The 17,495-nt window shown below is 48.2% G+C and overlaps 1 protein-coding gene across 1 annotated transcript in view; it reads left to right on the top strand.

The window, feature by feature from the left end:
* The window catches only part of LOC119379541 (phosphatidylcholine:ceramide cholinephosphotransferase 2), a 204,948-nt gene that overhangs the window by 139,998 nt on the left and 47,455 nt on the right, over positions 1 to 17,495 (top strand). The window contains exon 3 of the mRNA XM_037648833.2: positions 6,342 to 6,450. The gene's annotated coding sequence lies outside the window, so the exon portion shown is untranslated. The remainder of the gene's footprint in view (positions 1 to 6,341; positions 6,451 to 17,495) is intronic.

Raw genomic sequence — 17,495 nt, forward strand, 5'->3', positions numbered from 1 at the left:
CGCGGGATCGAATCACGGCCGCGGCGGCTGCATTTTCGATGGAGGCGACAATGTAAGAACCCCAGGTGGTCGAAATTTCCGGACCCCTCCACTACGGCGTCCCTCATAATCATATCGTGGTTTTGGGACGGTAAACCCCAGATATTAATTAATTCAGGCTTTTGCGGGGGGTAAGCGGGTTGTACGTGAAACGATTGGCCCATTGACATATTTATCAGCAAAAGTTTGTTGCGCTGCTAATCTCTTGAACTGATGCAGCTCTCGAGTTCAACTATTGTGACACTAATTAACGAAGCTGCCAGAGATCATTGCGCAGTATTGCTGTCGTTCGCACTTGCTGCAAAGGTTGGGTAGAAAAGCTTACCTTTTTTTTTTTACATTATCACGATTCCCGCGTATTGTGGTTATTGAAGACAGTCGTCGCTGCAACAGCCTCTTTAGATGAAAAATTAAAAGAAAATTCGGAACCGGGTGTGTTTGAGTCTAAAAAGACGTAGAAGTAAAAGCAGCGCCGCTGTGTCGACTAAACGGCTCTGCCCTCAAACAGTGCGTTGCATTGTGTGTTTGCGCTACGCATTTAGTAAGGCCATTGTGTTGGGCTTCGTGGTTGTCCTCATTGCCCTCTGGAGACCAAACAATGAAAGCTGTGATTCATGCCCTATCGCCGTGGGTTACATCCGTGCGTTTGTTGTGCGTTCGTCGTTATCTCATAAATGCCTCTACGGATGCTTCGAAATCGTGAGCGTGGACAACCCGAATACGCATACCTAGTGGGGGCGGCGTGCTTACGTGACGCTTATAGCTCAATGTAGCATTCGATGCAGTCTTGCGGTTGACCGACACAAACTGCTATTATCGCTGTAGAGACCGGAGATCTAATTCAGAAAGCTTTTGTTTCGTTGGTGATCTTTATTTGCCGTTGGGCAGAAGATCGAATGAGATTTCTCACTGCGACAACATACACTGTGATAGTTTAGCTGGCTCTGTTTCTTTGACACCTTCAGGTAATTAACAATCAGGTAATTGCCGGAAGTTCTTACGTTATATATATATATATATATATATATATATATATATATATATATATATATATATATATATATATATATATATATATATATATATATATGCCTCTTTGCACCACGATACTTTTATTGTGATAGTAAGGACAGTCTCGACGCGTTTTTGCCGTCGCCGTCATGTCCCTCTCGTATGAAGTCCAAATTGATAAGATCCCCCCGCGCATCGTATGTTCTACCGCGGGTAAAAGCGCGCGAGTGGGGGCGACGAACGCGGCCGAAGCAGAGATCAAACGAGCCGGCCCATTTCCGTCGCTCGGAGGGTGCATGCGATAACATCACCCCGCTCAGGAGGCCTGCCGTCGAAGCAGACGGGAAACGCCCCGCCCGTCTTTAACGAGTCTGAAAAGACGCGAGGGGCGAGCAGCAACTTTGAATCTAAGGGCGTGGTCGCAATCGCTGGCGCGCGCGCTATCTCGACAGCCATCACAGCGGGCGGCTCGTATACCCTTCTACGTGCTGTGCTCTCAACGCGAACGTCTATGCGGAGAGCATCTCTCCCTGGAGCGGCCGTATTCTCTTACACCAGCGTTTTGTAGTTACGCGAGATCGGATACAAAACAGTTCGCTGCCAGCCTCACTTCGTATAACACTAGTTTGTTGCTATCGCATTCATTGCTTCGCCCTTGCGGTGAAACTGAGTTTTCCCCCCTCTTTTTGCGTGCACGAGTCGCCACAGCGGCAAACCAGAGAAGTTGCATATTGACTGTCCGATCTATTTGTATTAATCTATGCCTCTGGATATTCGGTTGAGTGGTTTCGTTGAGCTGCATAATGTCACTGTTACGCAGCACCTGCGGATGGGACACAGGTGGACAAGGGTTGAGCTTGGAAAAGTTGCGGGCCGCACCAGACAAGAGCGGCTAAGTAACGAAAGCGTGAAGCCTGTAAGAAACATTTGTCGGGTGGGTCCACGCGGCTGCTGGTGTACTATACATACGCGCCGTATACGTATAAGGATTAATAACGCAATAAATCTCATTTATGCTTATTTTTTATACATCTGTTGCGCTGTTCAAGATACTGTCAATCATAACACTGAGCGTTGTGTCATTTTGGCGGGATATTGTGTTTACAAGGGGCAGGCGCCTTGGCAGGCTTTTTCTTTTGTCTTTTCACCGGTTCCCTAGGCAACTCTACTTTGGCCTGTAATAAACTTCAACTTCGATCAATACAAGTCTTCGAACGTGAGTGTAAAGATGTGCTCGCTCCAGTCCACTCCTCACGGTATTAATGGAGGATAAGAGCTCAGCTGCGCGGAACGTATAACACGAAACAACCGGGCTGTCACGCTGTTTGAGGTGACACCGTCCTTAAGCATTACTGATGAGTCAGCCCTCCCACATCATCCGCTACACGAGCTGAAACTTGTGCAAGAGAGTTACATAAGCGGCTGACAGCTGAAATGAAACAGGAGGCTTGGCGCCTCGCAGCTTGCGAAGAGGCCTTTTTTGCGTCTGTTGCGCTCGCTCATGACGGTAACGGCATGGGGATGCATCGGCCTTGCCTGGCCGGCATCGCGTCGTCTGTGTGCTAAAAAAGAAAAAAGAAAAAAGAAAAGCGATTATTTAACGATGCTCAAGGACGGCGATGGGATTTGATCGGGGCTGCATGAATAGCTCCGCACTCTTTACATGTATTACGCCTCAAAAAGACATTATGTTACGCGGTGATTATGCCGCGGGTACTTGTGCTGGCGTAAATAGTTTTATCTTTAGTCATTTTATGATGATTTCGTTTGATGTCCGCTTTCTCTTGAACGCTGCTCGTAATTGCACGGAAGCGTATCACAAGTTCACAACACACCAAATGTTGTGTGCATGTACCTATGCTCTGTTAGGACGGGGTAACTTTAATTCGAAAAGCGTGTAACTACTTGGCTGAGTGCTGCAAAAGAGCGTGTATCACAGCCAGATTGTTGAACGCTTTGATTATGGATGTCGTCGTGCATGTTAGAAAATGTAAATGCAGCTCTGATATCCCTTCTAGTTCATTTCGCGTATCCAGGTGGAGGGGGGGGGGGGGGAGATATTTTTCTGTTTAATATGTGGTTATATACACGCATACATACAAACACACGCACGAACATGCATAAAGTGTAAATGAACGCCCTCCTTCCCCCCTCGGTGCCCCCGCAATAAAAAAAATTCAGCTACGCTATTGTTGTAGTTACACGCGTCTAATTAGAAAGGATATCAGAGCTGCCTTTACATTGTGTAACATGCATGACGGCATCCATAATGAATATATATATATATATATATTAATATATATATATATATATATATATATATATATATATATATATATATATATATAATATATATATATATATATATTAATGAGCACTAACAGACAATAACGCCAAGGAAAGTATAGGGGATGTTCTTACTAGTAAATGTAAGGTAAATGTGAAGAAAGAAAAGTGGACGAAAAGATAGCTTGCCGCGGGCAGGGACCGAACCTTCGACCTTCGAATAACGCGTCCGATGCTATATATATATATATATATATATATATATATATATATATATATATATATATATATATATATATATGTGTGTGTGTGTGTGTGTGTGTGTGTGTGTGTGTGTGTGTGTGTGTGTGTGTGTGTGTGTGTGTGTGTGTGTGTGTGTGTGTGTGTCAAGTGTGAGTCCACCCACTCGCGTGATTTGGTTTACTGGTAGCTGTGGGAAACCAACCTGGATCCTCTGCGGTGCAGTCTTTCAAAGTTCACTTTGTTACTCTTGATTAAATTGCATTCAGAGAAGGGCTTTGGTAGAGACAGCGAAACGTCTGGCTCATCTAAATCACTTCCACATTCAAGGAAGCGCCCACGTGAGCACAAAACTTTCATTTTCTCAATTTGGCGTCAATGTGGGTCATGCATTATACACCTTGCAATTTGGGTGCCAACTGAAACAGGCGCTTACGTGGGCATCGATTTACTGCATACGTGTACGCGTGGTGCGCGGGTTAGCGTATTCGTACATTGCATGCGCGTGTTTGATGCTTACGGTGCGTACGATATCTACCTTAGCCCACAACGTGCAATGATGTCGTTATGCGCCTTCACGCAAACATCGACTAATTCCTGACCCTATATTGCACCCAGCGGGAGCGGTAAGGCTGTACACCAGCAGGTGTTGTGAGTGCTCGGTCCGGACTGACAGCAGTATAATAGCGGCGGCCCGTCGCTGATGACCGCAGCAGTGGTGCGAGATGGGCGTTCGCGACGTCCATTAAGGAACGCGGCCGCAAACAGCCTTTGGGGCCGGCGCACGCCGAGAATCTTCGCCAGAGCCAGAATTGGCGGCGACAGAATTACATTCTGGCCGGAGTGATCTACGGCGCGTCTTGTATGTGACCTGGTCACTGACGATCTAATGGCGCGTTCGGATGGTATGAGTATACACGTCATTAATTATTCATCGATAAATTACCAGGAGTCCAGTCGCCAAGTAGTCGCTACGTTTACGCACGCGTAAACACCGCTCTGGGAGATGTACGCCTCGAATGGCGGTAATCCTATACGCCTTCGGGCACCGGATTGAGGAAGCCAGTACGATCCCGATGTGACCTCTCCACACACGACAAAACACGATCCTTCGGTCATAAACATTTTTTTGACGCCAGATGCGTAGAAGACGCCTTAGGGCTCATACACACCTGCGGCTATTACCGGTCGCGCGACCATTTACGACTCAAGGCGCCCGATGTTCAGACCTGTGTGCGACTTATACTCGTCGCCACGCAGTATTCATGTCTGCTCGCATATTTATCGCATTGCCATTGCCCCGTAAAATGAAATGACGTCCTGTTCCCGCACTTGTGACTTGTTCAGAGCTTTGCGACGGCAGTCACGCGACTGAAAATCGAGCAGTGAGCGACTGGGGCAAAGCAGTCGCTCTGCGACCAAAGCGGCCATTTGAAACCATTTGCGACCAGTCGCTTTGCGGCTGACTTGGTCGCGCGACCGGTGCAATATCGAAGGTTGTAGGTTCGGTCCCTGCCGGCGGCGAGTTATCTTTTCGTCCAGTTTATGTCTTCACATCCATATCACAATTACTACAGTACACTTCAAACAGTACATTTAACGACCCCTATGCCTTCCGTGGCTTCATTATGTGCTTGGTTTTCATTGGGCTTGTGTCAAACAAAGAAACGAGCCCTCGAAATTCCCATCTTTCATTCATTCAATACCGGCTAAGTCATTCAGCGTGAAAAATCAGGTGCGTGGACATCTTGCGTATCATCCCCAGGATTTCGAGACATGTATATGTCGCGCCATCTCTCGGCGGCGGCCGGGCGCCCCGCCGTAACTGAATGGGAAGCACACGAAAAAAAAAAGAAACATATCTCACGAACAAGACATGATACAGAAAACGACTCACGGTTTTAGATACTAGGGAACCACTAGAACATTTTAGGCGTAATTTTAATAACCTGCCACAAAGCGCCTTCCTTCCCAGGCCATTTGAAGATATTACCACACAGCCTATGTGAGCGGCCTCAATTTAGACCCACTTCGGCCTCTTTAAACTTCGATTGCAAAGCTTAGAAAAGAGCTTTCAAAAACGACTCCCGGTATTAGATTGGCCGACAAATGCTCTTTTCGAGTGATATGCTACTTTATCGTGTAGCTAAAGTCATGTAGCTTCCTCGGTCGCTTTTGTCGGCCTTAAGACACCTTTCATACTTGTAAAGCTGGCTTTCTTGCCTTGAAGTCAGCATGGCGGGAAAGCCAGCTATTCCACTGTAAACAGCGTGTTGCGCTTTTTACAGTGTTTAGAGCGTTTACAGCCGAATTCACTAAGACTTCGTGTCCACTTGAAGGACGACAGGTGCCGCCATTATTTGGGTTAATATGCAGTGCAGGGAAGCGCACTTGCGGATTACGAAAGAGATCTATTAGTTTCGAAAGCCCACATCTGCGCCTACATTGTATCGGGGTGTGTCGGAACTGCTCGTGACGCTGACAAAGCTTTTGAATGCATGTCCTTTGGCTTGACTACTACATGCTCTAACACTAATTTTGTATGCAGAATAGGAAGATCAAAGCGAAGAACGAAAAGAAAACGCCAACGTTTGGGTGTCGCTGGCGGAGTAGAAAGTTTTAAGCTTCTTGAGCCATATGTGTTTACTGCATAGCGTGTGTGCTAGCGCATTGCTCAAGTGATGCCTGCGAATGCTGGAACGTGACACAGGCGTTTTCTGCGCTTAGGCGACGGTCGCTGATTCCCTCCCTCTTCGTCTGTGCAGGTCTCCAGCTCAGTGCGGTTCGGCAGAGTCGTCCGCCTAGGGGCATCAGCAGGGCAACAACACGTGCAGCAGCGCCTGCGAGCACGGCGTAATTGGCGCGCCTAAAGAGGTAAGCGGCGCTGTACGTACGTACTTCCAGGGACAAATGTCTTCAGGACAGGGGCTTCACGGAAAATGCGAATTTCAGCTCTGTTCGTGACCATTCTAATTTAATAAATAACTGTGTAGGTCGCAGAAAAACTACTACAGGCTTTTAATTCAAGGCTACATTCTCAGTCTGAGCGAAGAATACATCATTCTCGTGACCTGGACACTTTTGTCCCCGATAGTGTACATAGGTTCAAGAACTCTGCGCATGCGTAGCTGCTAAGTTCCGTAAAAGCTCCGAGGTTGCACGGACTCAACCAGATGGGGCGTTACTCGCATTGCTCGTGCATGGCTGTATATACCACTGCATCGACGAAAAAATGTGCTGTAGCTACGATTTTTCGTCGATCAGTGGGTGCATTGCTCGCGTGTCGAATACATTGTTTAACTTTTAATTATTTGCTTGCTCGACGCGGGAAGCATAGAGACGGCACGTTTCACTGCCGGCGCGCTGACCTTGCCGGCACTGAAGCAGCCTCGCAATTCGGCAAACCGTGTAGGGTCACTATAGTTAGACAAAACAGCAATCATTGCGTACGTTTATGAGCGTCATATGAGCCAACCTATGGCTGTTCGCTTATGCGGTATCGTATTCAGGATTGCGCTCTCACACGATGTACAATACTGATCAGACGTCATCAATTATGCCACGTCTTGGAAACTTGATCGTTTTAAAGGTGTCTTTAATTCCTGGTTGCCATGAACTACGTTGCCGGTCAGTGCGTTTCGCGGTCAGGCCTAAATTCGACGCCACCATACGACGTCAAGGCGCGTAATATCTGTCTTTCGACGGATTCAAGCGGGAAAAAAAGGTAAAAAAAGGAGAAGAGAGCTATACTTCGTTTCATAACTACACTCAATGGACCGTGACTTTCGACTGCTTGCTACTTGGGCTCTCCCTTCATGAAAGTTGGTGTAAGCAGCCTCTGGTTGGGCGTCGCATTCACGAGCGTTCGTGTTACGGTCATGTAAAGACAAGACATTGAGCAAAAGAGCTTTGTATGCCTGTGACTAGCCAAAAAAATCGGGCCCCTCGATTGCCTTTTTCGTTCATATATGTTAATTAAACGCTCGTCTGCGGATACCCTCACAATCACTCGAGTCGATTGAACTGCACGATCGCTAGAAAAAAGGCCGGCTTCTGTGAGATGTAAATGGTGCGCGCCCAGTCACGTGCCCGCGGGCGTACCTCGTATAAAAGCTGACCTTCAGGGGAGAAGACCAGCGTTGCATATTTGGGCGCCGCGGCCTTCTGGGGAACAGGTTTTCGCGGCGCAAATCCACGGCCAGTCCCCCGCGACGCTTTGTTTTGTTTTGCGATAAACTTCCGGTATTTCGCGCAGAGGCTGCAGCGCGGGACCTGGATGCGAAATACAGCAAATGGGTGCTCGGTGGCGGCGCTTTGCTCTGGGTGTTGGTGGGAGGGCGAAATGATGTTGCGTCGGCTTTTCAAACCATTCCCGGCACGCACTGCTGACGCGAATCGCTCGGATGTTGGCGTGGCTGTGGCCCGATGTGTTCTTACAATGCGTTTCACGCCGAGGAGTGGCAAACGAAACGTTCGTGGCTTGCCATTCGTTGTTTGTTTTTTTTTTTTCCTCTTTACAGTTTCCTTGTTACACTAAACGAGGCGAGACGAGAAGAAGGAGAGAGAAAAAAAAACAGGAACAAGGAAAATGAGTAAAAGTGGATTATTTTTTTGTGCAATGTAGCCAGAGCAACTGAGGTCGTGAAACCATTCATTGTGCTCCTGGAGAGAGAAGAGAAAGCAAGCAACAAATGTAAATATGGGCGGATTATGACTTGTAACACCCTTGGTCGGGGCGCGCGCGTGGCGGAAATATGAATTGATCGCTGTGAAAGCAGTATTAACGCGTTCACTGCAGAAAGCTCCTAGAAGACACTTGAAAAATGTATTGACGATGAGTTTCCGGGTATTGCACGGAACAGGTATTTGAGGAGAGTGCAAAATACATTCGGAAAAATTATTTCGTTGCCTTAATGATACTCTCGAGATTGATTTTCTTGCGAAATTCGACAAGAAGTACAACGGAGCGGTCTATTGCCAAAAGTCTTTCTTCGGACCGTAAGAAAGTTGTTTTTCGATGTGCTCATCCGACATCTTGCCTCTCTTTTAGAGCGCAGCTCTTAGGCGCCCGTTCCTGCGATGAGCGGCGTCGCCGTCGCCGTCGCGGTCGCCGTCGGTGACGTAACCGATAGACATGAAAAAATGAAATGAGAAAAAAAAATACCCAGGATCGTATAGGGTTTGAACCCGGGCCCTCTGCGTGGCAATCGAGTATTATATACCACAGAGCCGCGCTGGTGCTTGAGGCTCATCTGCAAAACGATCCTATACTGGCGTCATGTTGGGCAAGGAATCGCGTTAACCTGTGGAAATAGCGTGGCAGAACAGTAAGGTAACAAGCAGTCATCACACAATTCCAACTGCGCAACGAGTGTGTGGTCCAATGCTTCCCACCCACTGCAAAGTGCTCAGCCATAATTCTTCATCGTTATTAGCCGCATGCAGCATCAACAAAGTGCACATAATACCTTACAGATGTGTAGCGGGAAACTCGCTTATCCGCAGGAAGACGAATAATGGTGTAGTGGGTGCGGTCCTACTTCACAAAAATTATGATTTATGGCGTAGTCGATACCTTGCGGAAAGCCAAAATTTGAAACACATTTGGCCTTGCCCCAACACGAAGCTGGGCTCAGAATTTACATTAGGCAGTATCGTAATCGTCGGCGAATTTTTTCTTGAAAACGTCGCGTCTTCTGAAAAGGCACCCTTTAATGTGCTATAGAAGGTAAGGCTACTGACCCGAAAGTCGGGGTTTCGATCCCGGCCTTGGCGGTCGCATTTCGCTGGGGTCGAAATGCTAGAGGTCCATGTACTGTGCGATGTCAGTGCACGTAAGAACACCGGCCGGTGGTCAAAATTTCCGGAGCCCTCCACTACGGTGTGCCTTATAACTGTGTCGTGGTATTGGCAGGTAAAACCCCAGGTATTATTAAGGCCAAAAGCTTTAGATGCCTCGTCAAGCGCGAAAATTGACCGGAGTCCCGCGTCGGCGTCCCACGTCGGTGGCGTCAACACGAGTATAATCACGTGATGGCGTCACCATATCACGTCATCATGACCTCATATGTCGCAGAATTGTGTGCCGTGATCATGACGTTACTGTGGCGTCACATGGTGACGTCATGACATAACATCATTGATTGGTCAAAGTTAGGCTGATCCCGGAGGCAGTGCGAAACACGGTGAGGTGCAGAAAGCTTGCAATGCCTCCGATCCTGGAGGCAATGCAAAACCACGTTAGTTGCAGAAAGCATTCTGGGGGGGGGGGGGGGGGGGGGGGTTCAGTACATCGAGTTAGAATAAAAATAAGATGGCTTTCGCCCTCGAGACTGGGCCGGATGCGTAAGGGACCCTGTGATTTTTTTTATTATTATTACAGTTTACCGAGTCATTTTTATCTGTCCCGGCCATGGCCTTTCGATGTGGGCGAAATGCAAAAGACACCCGGGTGTTTAGATTTACGTGCACGGTAAACAAGCCCAGGCGGTCGAAATGGATCCGAAGTCCCCCATGTGTCCCTCGTAATGATATCGTCGTTTTGTCACGTAAAACCCAGCCATTGTACTATTTTCATTATTTCCATCTGAAGAAAAATGATTCTTCTCACCGGTCTCTCCACGGTCTCTCCGCATGGGGTATGCCGTATTTTGCGAATCGTTTTGTATTAGAAAACGAGGACCGTTCGTTAGCGGGTAGCAGACAACGAGCAGCGGAGGGCATGTTGCTGTGCTCCGTAAACAGAAGCCGGCCAGCTGTAATGCCACACTTTGGGCGCTTCGCTCCGTCTGTCTTCCGGAGCCGGCCGAAAGGGCGTTGGGCTCTGCGGATGTTTCCGAACAACTGCGTGGTCGGGTTGAAGAGCTGCGCGGTTCTCGTCGTTGATAGCGGCGCGATGCAGGCAAGGATGCCGTTGTGCGCTGTCCCCGCCTCCGACTTCTTATCTGACATGGGAACCCCTTGCTCGGAGTGTATGGAAAGGTGGGTTGATTAAGCGCTGCAAATGCATGAGAAGTAGGTTACTTAATCTGTGCATGTAGCTGTATAGCTGTCGTCGAGGCCGCAGTAAAGCAGTTTGACTCGTTGTATCTTAGCTGACTTCGATGCCGCTAAAGTACAGCCTGACTCGTATTTGCGTATATAGCTGTCGTTACACTACGGAAGAGCGCGGTGTGCCGTATTTGTGTGGCTGTAGTCCCAAGCTGCCGAAGACACTTCTTGGCATGCAGTCGAGGCATCACGTTCTTGCTTATCGAGACTGCAGAAGTGTGAGCTGCGCCGCCGTTAGCGAGCTGCTGTCGCGAAGACAGGCAAAGGTACTACAGTGTTGAGCTTATAGCAATTGTCGAGGCGTCTGTATAGGGTGAGTATAGTTTTAAGATATCGAAATGTATCTCGCACTGCTTTGCGTCGATTTCTTCTCCCATTTGAACTACGTAAACGGGATCAAGATGAGCAGACGTGCTACTTGGGTTGCATCTGCAACGACCATTTTATCCGGACGAAATCATCGCAGTACCATTAGTTTGGCGAGAACGAAGAGAGATACCAGTGAGCGCCATTTGTGGATATAATTCTCAGACTGTAAGTGCTATTTTCCGGCATTTATCGAACTCTGAAGTGTTGAATCGGAGGCCGCTGAGCTAAGTCTAGGTGCGCAAAGCCTAGGCGAGGTTAGGCTTATCCACGGGAACGAAACGAACCCGATATGGCCGACTATGCCTTTCAGATGGACCAAGCAGTTTTCAAACCATTTCGCCCACCGCGAGCTAGACTTCTCAAATTGATTTGCAACAATATTCAACAAGAACAGACCGCGAGACTGCCGATCGACCATGGACGCATGACCAGCCGAACTCGAACTGGGATCTAGTCTTGAGCAAGGGGCGACACAAGAAGCCGAGGCGATGGAACTGCTGAAGAGCTATACTGAAACAACTGCAGTGATGAGACTGCTGAAATTTCTGGAGAACAGCGATACGGGTGTCACCATGACGTCACTTGCAACGTGGGAAGGAATGCACTAAAAAAGAAAGGGCTAACGAAAGGGCCTTTCCGTAGAAGACTGCCTCCGCTTCCGAAGAACATCAAAATGATAATTAGGCCACAGAAAGGACTGTCAGCAAGGCGATCGACAAGAACGCGTCAACATAGCTGACGTGCCATGCGTTCCTGACTCTTGCGGACGCGTAAAGTCCTGCTGCATACTGCTTGCTCGGGCATATCTTTATCGCTGTTCGTGGAAACGAAAAGGAGGTCAACTGCCACCTCCTTTGCCCAGTATCCGACTTTTACGGTGGCTATATCGCGAGCGACCTACGCCTATAACTGTACCTCTTAAAGCCTATAGCGTCTCCACGTCACCGGTCTTTTCTTGTTGTATACCCTCCACCACTCCCCACGCCCTTGTTTGCAGTGGCTGACACCGCCGTCTTTGAATGAAAGAGGTTGTTGTCTTCTTATCATCCTTGCGCGAATTTTTTTCAGTGTCTTCCATTTTTGGGAACGCATCGAGTATATTTTGTTGGCCGTTTGCGCTGGCTCTTGGGAGTTTCGTACGCAAAACTCGCAAAAACAAGATACCTAAAGTAAATTCTTTTGGCTTCGCTCCAACACGAAGCATTGAAAGCAGCAGCAAAACTGAGCATTACGCTGAAGGCGCGCCTTAAAATGCTGGCACCTGCCGCAGTAGATTAGCAGATGTCTCGCTGCTAAGCTCGAGGGTGCGGGTTCGAATTCCGGCCCCGGCGGCCGCATATCTATGGGGGTGAAGTGCAAGAACACCCGTGTGCATAAATTTAGGCGCATGTTAAGGAACCTCAGGCGGTCGAAATTAATCCGAAGTCCCTCTGCACTACGGTGTGCCTCGTAATCATATCGTGGTTTCTGCACGTAAACCCACTCCCCCCCCCCCAAATTATTATTATTATTATTATTATTATTAGTAGTAGTAGTAGTAGTAGTAGTAGTAGTAGTAGTAGTAGTAGTAGTAGTAGTAGTAGTAATAGTAGTAGTAGTAGTAGTAGTAGTAGTAGAATGCTCGCGTGATGAGGACCGGACAAGGGCATTGCAGGCAGTCTATGATGCACGGTGCACGGGACGAAATCGAGGGAGAATGTGCGGTGTTCGTCAGCGTCGGAAGAAATCGTTGCATAACGTAGTTTAGTTGACGTTTATACTGTCCGTTCCATCTAAACCCGTGTATGCAATTCGGTCAACTTCTCAACAGAAACGCTGATTTGTGTTCACGATAGCAGTGGAAGCCAGAACTCTTCTTCCATGGCTCCGGCAGAGTCGATTGAGCGGAAAGTGAAGGTGCGTCCGTTTGGTCACCTTCAAAGCCAAACGCGCTGCGTGTCTCTCGCAGCCTTGTAATCCTTGCATCCGCCTTCCATAGCGCCTTCGAAGCCTTGTAGCCTTGCATCCGCCTTCGATAGCGCGACAGCGCGATGACGCCGACTGCGCAAATGCGCCTCGAGCCTGCTTCTCTTCTTTTTCTTCTTTTTTTTTATTAAATGCAAAGAAATGGGGCAAGTTTGACCAAAAAGGTATGGGCTCTCTTATCACAGAACCGCAGTTATGAAAAATGACAGCTTCCATATATTTGCTACCGCAATAAAATAAACTCAAGGTAAGTTTACGCGCTTACATGAAACCCGGGAAAAACAGGTAGAGTCATTTGTCGGACAGAAATCCAATTCGCGTCAGTGTATTGACTCGTTTTATCGGCTCTTTCTGTCATTCGACAGAACGTTCTATGACTAATTCCGTTTTGTTGACTCGTCCCGTCATATGAGGTGACCTGACACGCGCCTGGGATGATCGAGTTCTGACTCGACCTGCTCATGTCGGGTTCACGTCAGCGGAACTTGATGTATAGCTGTCTATATCTGAAACACAAATTCGGCATCCGCGTCCACTTAGCTCACGGTAGCTGCTGAAACGCGCATCGCGATGCGCGTTGAATGTCGCTATCGATGTGCGTGTGACATCGTGGCTCGTAAAAGCTCATACGCCGCACAGCCAGTACGATGTAAGTTATGACCCTCTTTAACGATCAGAAAAATTGCCCCAACTTTCGCACTCCTCTAGTAGTATAAATTACCGAGGAAGTAACATGTACTAAGCCAAGGTCGCCCGTAAGTGGCGGGACATGGGCATTAAATTGGCGCCTATGTTCGCTTCTCTTTGCGCGTGGCCGTCTTTGCGGAGCCATGATCTCTATTTCTTTTTTTCTTTTTTCCGCCTTTCCAAGGCCATGGCTTCTGCACTGCGAGGTGCTATACTATATAGCAGCAACACCGCCGTTTCTCGCGCAGCCCATCCATTTCGTGGGCGCTCATCGTTAATGCACTGTCCATTCCGACATTTTCGCCCCCCCTCCCCTCATCTAGTCTCTGGGCTCCCATCTCTTGCCCCCCCCCCCCCTTACTTTCGCTTTCGATCCGTCGGAGCGTGGCGTGATTGCAATTTCGCCGCCACCAAGCGAAGCGCCTATATGGGGTTAGTAGTGGCAGTATAAATATATGGCGCAGGAAGGTCGTGGTGGGGGTGATATTAGGACGGGGGATGAGGATGTGCCGTGCAGGAGTGCGTGGTGGCGGTGTACGCACGTACACCCGTATACCGTGCGTATGCGGTGAAGGGTCGGTTGTTGGTTGGCGAAGGGACGAGTCTGGGGCTTGATGGGAGGTTTGGATGAAGGTGGGGGGGATCTGGCGGTTCGAGATAAACGGAAGAGCCAGCACGCTTCGTGGTCGTCAGAGGCTTTCCCAAAGGCTGCCGGGGCAAAACGACGCCTCCGGGGCGATGGTGGGGCAGTCGTATAGTCCATAGATAGAGAGAAAAGAGAGCTGGGACAAATGGGGCACCAGCCTGCGGCCAAATTAACTTTGACGCCGCCGCTTCCCCCCAAACAATGCGGAACGGGGAGCAGACGGAAGACAAAAGAGGGAGGGAAGAGGAACTTTCCTTCCGACCTAAAGGATGAGACAGATTTTGTCTGGATCCCTTCGTAGTACAGTTCCGTGCATCGCCAATGGCACGGAGACGTTATACAAATTCATTCGGTTCTTTCTTTCTTTCTTTCTTTCTTTCTTTCTTTCTTTCTTTCTTTCTTTCTTTCTTTCTTTCTTTCTTTCTTTCTTTCTTTCTTTCTATCTCGCTATACACTGCGAGGTTAATAAACGTTGTTCTCGCGTAACGGCCAAACTTGTGTTCCGTTAAATTCACTCGCTGTCTTATTGTTACTTGCTCCTTAAAATAGCGTGAGCGCTGAAACTTTGCCCGCTATGTGTTATAGGAGCTTATCGTTTTGGGAAACGGGAAACTTCGGCAGGGCAAAATATCTGCTACGGCACTGGCGCAACAAAAATCGCGGCTGGCGGGTCGTGTAGTGGTTGAGGGGTTAAAACTAGCTGCAGAAGCCAGAAACACGAACATACCAGCAGAATCGTGCGTGACCAGATGGCTTGCATGGGAGGACGTTTGACTGACTCTACTAACAACGTCAGAATTTCTACGGCAGGTATATATAAAGCTGCGACGTAGCTTGGCTGGTTGGCATTGTCGACGCTCTCTGCCTTGCACTGATCGAAGCGAGGGAAAAAAAGGTGAATATTCATCGATTGCGAACGGTATCGAGAACGGATCGTGCACGTAAACTGTGCCGACTGTTGTTGCCCCATGTGCTTTTGCATTGGAACCCGTTCATTAAAAAAAAATAATAATTACGTAAATCGTAGATATTTACCGAATTGACTGCGACGGCTACTCGACCATCTGTCCATCTGTAGTGTCCACCGCTGCATTAACAAATTGTGTGTGTGTGTGTGTGTGTGTGTGTGTGTGTGTGTGTGTGTGTGTGTGTGTGTGTGTGTGTGTGTGTGTGTGTGTGTGTGTGTGTGTGTGTGTGTGTGTGTGTGTGTGTGTGTGTGTGTGTGTGTGTGTGTGTGTGTGTGTGTGTGTGTGTGTGTGTGTGTGTGTGTGTGTGTGTGTGTGAAGTCGTGACTTGTTGGAAAGGGCGCATTTCCGCTCGACATCGTTGTGAAGCGGTTTCCGTCCTGGAAAATGCAGCCACGAGCATTGCTTCATGGCTTCTGTAGGCGTCAGGTCCATTTTCGCTATGTTGAAAGGCGCGCCTGTCAGCCCTCCCCGCGCAATACTATACGTATACGAGCACGGAATACGAGAAAGAACCGGCGAGTGAAGCGACGCCTTTTTCTTTTTTTTTTTTCTCTCCTCTCGTCGAACCCGAACGGTCGTGCCTCTCATGAACAAGTACAATCTACGCCGAGCAACTCCCTACCGGACGACCAGGCCTCCTCCGCGCACAAGGGCCATCGTATAGCGGTCACTGAGCTATAGTTGAAAGGGAAAAAAAAAGGAAAAAGAGGCTCAAATAAGGTGAAGACACAGAGGAGGACAGTTTGTGACGAAGGAGCGAGATAGGCGGTCCTTTTCATTACTCTCGACCGTGTAGGCAATCATTGGCGCCGTGTGTGTGTGTGTGTGTGTGTGTGTGTGTGTGTGTGTGTGTGGTGTGTGTGTGTGTGTGTGTGTGTGTGTGTGTGTGTGTGTGTGTGTGTGTGTGTGTGTGTGTGTGTGTGTGTGTGTGTGTGTGTGTGTGTGTGTGTGTGTGTGTGTGTGTGTGTGTGTGTGTGTGTGTGTGTGTGTGTGTGTGTGTGTGTGTGTGTGTGTGAAGTCGGGCCACTTGCGAAGGGAGTCACTTTGCGAAATAATGGCTCAATGGACACTTCGGAAACTTTCCCGTCGCCCACTCAACGGTAGGAGCAAGACGCGCCGCGATGGCTGCATCTATATATAGTTGGGGGCGAAACGTTAGCACAGTCGTATGTCTACTTAGATTTAGGTGCACGCTAATTAACCCCTGGTGGTCTAATTTTATTCAGCAAAATATCACGGCATGCCTAATAGTAAGGTCGTGGTTTTAATAGTTAGACAACTCTCATTTAAAATATTTAAAAATAATAATTGCGGCAATTGGGTTTCCTGTTGACGACTGGAGGCGCCCTGAACGTGAGCCCAGAAAAGAGCGAGAAAACGAAAAGCAGTGCCGCTGTTGCATAGAGAAAAGATTGTATGACGAGGACAGGGTGTTTGACTAATTTTTGCATTGATTGGTTGATATTGTGAATAGTGTTAACGAACGAGCAACGGAGTATAGGAGGCGTGTAAAGAACGAGCGAGCTGACCTGAACATTCGTCGTCCACGCCTCATGTTTTGCTCCGTGATCGTTCACTCTGTATCTTGAACGTTAGAAAATAGAAGTATGTAATTTTCAAACTTGGAATTGTCAGAAAAAGAATGGGGAAAAAATATACTCTGCGGATCGGCGGAAATAATTAAAGGTTTGGGAATAAAGCTTGCTGCAAGATCAGTGGTTAGAGAATGAAGACCAGACGCGTGAGTAAGAAAGTGAGACAGCATATGCTTAGGTTCACTCTAAAGAGCTCCTGGTAGTGAAATCTGAATACGGAGTCCATATTTAGGACCACCGCATCATCGGACTGGTATTTTGCTACATAAAACTCCAGCATATAGTTAAATTTGACTGCCGTGTTTCTTTTACGCTGACCTAAATCTAAGTGCACGGGCTGTTTTTTTTCGTGTTTTTTTTTTAATGCGATAGAAATTATATGGACACTCCAGGCACATTTTTTTGCCGTCGCCGTGAGGTTCCGTATAAAGTTCAAGGGCGATAACCTCTTTCCCCTCTTCGTATGTTCTATCATCTAAAAAAAAGGAAGCCGACGATCGCGCCTCGAGCGGAAAGGAAACGCGCCGGCCTCTTCCGAAAGGCCCATGTGGTGCGCCTGAGGGGGTGAGGGCTGCGTGGCTTCGGCAGAAACTGCGTGCATTAATTGAGCGGCCTGGCGCGGTCGCGCGTGCCCTAGCT

Source organism: Rhipicephalus sanguineus, chromosome 1 (genome assembly GCF_013339695.2).
Source record: "Rhipicephalus sanguineus isolate Rsan-2018 chromosome 1, BIME_Rsan_1.4, whole genome shotgun sequence".
Classification (NCBI taxonomy): domain Eukaryota; kingdom Metazoa; phylum Arthropoda; class Arachnida; order Ixodida; family Ixodidae; genus Rhipicephalus; species Rhipicephalus sanguineus.